Source organism: Entelurus aequoreus, linkage group LG23 (assembly GCF_033978785.1).
Source record: "Entelurus aequoreus isolate RoL-2023_Sb linkage group LG23, RoL_Eaeq_v1.1, whole genome shotgun sequence".
NCBI classification, from domain to species: domain Eukaryota; kingdom Metazoa; phylum Chordata; class Actinopteri; order Syngnathiformes; family Syngnathidae; genus Entelurus; species Entelurus aequoreus.
This window is the reverse complement of record NC_084753.1, coordinates 30,814,191-30,817,309: the sequence shown is the minus strand read 5'-3', so window position 1 is coordinate 30,817,309 and position 3,119 is coordinate 30,814,191.

Here is a 3,119-nt window from a genome sequence, read left to right as displayed (position 1 = left end):
TACACAACCTTACTCTGACAAATTATCATTATCAAAAAGCTCTATCTCGAATTTGGATCACAGAATCTCACTCAAGTATTCTTAGCTGTGCCCCTCCCCCATCAAGTCTTTCATAAACCGGTCTGTTCTTTTAGAATCTCCTCATTTGGTATTTTGAACTCGTGAGAGACTGCTCAAAATTTGGTTTCCTTTCCCTCAGTTCAGACTCAGAGATAATTTGAAATCATTCAACAAGAAGTTTAACGCGCGCACACACACACACACACACACTTGAGTTGAGCATTACTTGGAAATTCTTATATTTTCCATTTTGCTGTTATTATCAGCATCTTCCCATTTTGTCCTTTTCTTTCGAGAAAGTTTACAGTCTGACATTTGTCACTGCTGTCAGTTAATAACTTTTTGGTCTTTGACCCATTTTGTCATTTTCTCGATTCGATCGTCACTGACCACTCTCTCCTGTCTGGCAGACATCGTTGCTGCCATCATAGCTAGCAAGCTGCCTGCAGCGGGTCATCCCTATGTTCCCCGTCCCTATGTTACCCGGGTCCTATGTTCCCCTCTACCGGGGAACTAAGGACCCTTTTTAAAAAAAAGGGTTCTATGTTCCCCGCTGCGGGGAACGTACAACACTTTTTCCAGAAAAGGGTTCTATGTTCCCCGCTGCTTCCAATGCGCGACTAAGTAAGACGCACGCAGACACGCATGACAGAGACGCGTTTAAGTTGTCGAAGGAAGGAAGTTCGCGTTTGAGTTGCTCTATCTGCTGCCGCACGCCCTGTGACAGGTTAGGTTTAGGGATGGTTTTGGTCAGGGCACAATTTCGCCAAAAAAGTGCTCCACAACGCCCTGTGACAGGTTAGGTTTAGGGATAGTTTTGGTCAGGGCACAATTTCGCCAAAAAAAAGTGCTCCACAACGCCCTGTGACAGGTTAGGTTTAGGGATGGTTTTGGTCAGGGCACAATTTCGCAATTTCGCCAGATACAATGCAGGGAACATAGGACCCTTTTTTAGAAAAAGGGTCCTAAGTTCCCCGGTCGCATACAAAGACCCAGGAACAACCGGGGAACATAGGACCCGGGGAACATAGGACCCGGGGAACATAGGCACGCTCCCGCCTGCAGATAGCAACATTTTGGTGTCCTTTGGGAAAATATTTAGAAAGAAGACAAAAGTACACACAGTTGTACAACTATTATCTTTATGATCTTTTTTTTGTTAGTTTCTCTGTTACTGTGTGTGGCCAATTAAGCGACTTTTGGCCATACCTGGCTGGTGACATTTAGCGACTTTCTGGTTGATGTTAAGATTAATAATAGCAACAGTTCTCTTCATCTTAATGCAATTTATTGTGTCTGTCTCTCCACATTTTGCCATTAGGTACTTTGAGCTCTTGTTGGTCAGTCACTCTAAGGTACATTGTTGCTGCCATCATAGCTAGCAAGCTGCCTGCAGATAGCGACATTTTGGTGTCCTTTGAGAAATATTAAGAAAGAAGACAAAAGTACAAGACATTGTACGATTACTATCTTTTTAAAATTATTTGTTTCACTGTGTGATTGACCGACTTTGCCGCTAGATTTCGCGTCTTTTGGCCATACCTGGCTAGCGACTAAAAACATCATTTAGCGACTTTTTGGTTGTGAAGATAAGTGGTAAAAGCAGATCTTCCTGTTGGTCTTCCCACATTTTGCCATTTGGTACTTTGCACTCTTCTTGGTCACTCCAAGGCATTTGTCCCTGCCTTCAGCTAGTCACTTGGCTCTTTTGGAATATATTTCACTGTAATTGGCTCTCTCTCTCTCTCTTTCTCCTCAGTACAAATCAGCCTGTTCCCTTGCCATTCATCACTGACCACTCTGCTCTCCTGTCTGTCAGACATTATTGCTGCTTGCAGATAGCTTGGGGTCCTTAGAGAAAATATCAGAAGAGAAAAGTACACAATTATCTTAATTATCTTTTTTATTCAGTCAGTCCTTCAGTGAGTCCCAGTGTGTTGGCGATTAAGCAACGTTGGCATTCAATTAGCGACTTTTGGCCATACATGGCTGGCGACTCAAAAAACTAGAAAAAAAGTACAAAAAGTTGTACAATTAATATCTTTATTATCCTTAATTCCCCTGAATCCTAGAGTGTGTTGCAATTAAGCAACTTTGCTGCTAGGTTTAGCGACTCTTGTTTTGGGCATACCTGGCTAGCGACTACAAACATTATTCAGCAACTTTTTGGCTGTTAAGATTAACGTTAATAAATTAAATCCTAATACAATTTATTGTGTTGGTCTCGCCATCTTGCTATTAGGTACTTTGAATTCTTGTTGGTCTCTGCTAAGGTATCTGGCTGTTGTCTTTGCCTTCAGTTAGTCACTTGGCTCTGGAATATATTTAACTGTACTTGGCTCTCTCTTTCTCCTCAGTACAAATCAGTCTGTTCCCTTGCCATTTAGACATTTTCTTGATTGGATCATCACTGACCACTCTGCTCTCCTGCTGTCTATCAGACATTGTTGCTCCCATCATAGCTAGCAAGCTGCCTTGGTGTCCTTTGTGAAAATATTTAGATAGAAGACTAAAGTGCACAAAGGTGTACAATTATTATCTTTTCAAAATATTTGTTTCACTGTCAGTGTGATTGACCGACTTTGCCGCTAGATTTCGCGTCTTTTGGCCATACCTGGCTAGCGACTGAAAACATCATTTAGCAACTTTTTGGTTGTGAAGATAAGAGGTAAAAGCAGATCTGCCTGTTGGTCTTTCCACATTTTGCCATTTGGTACTTTGCACTCTTGTTGGTCACTCCAAGGCATTTGTCCCTGCCTTCAGCTAGTCACTTGGCTCTTTTGGAATATATTTCACTGTAATTGGCTCTCTCTCTCTTTCTCCTCAGTACAAATCAGTCTGTTCCCTTGCCATTTAGACATTTTCTTGATTCGATCATCACTGACCACTCTGCTCTCCTGCTGTCTATCAGACGAATCAGTTGATTCTCTGCTCTCAATTGTCTATGCTAGTAAGCTGTTATTCTCTGCTTTGGAGTGTTGATGCTGGGTTGCTAGTTTTCTAAATCACCTCACACACTTGAAGGAAGCAGCACCGATCATAAACACACAAACAAACTC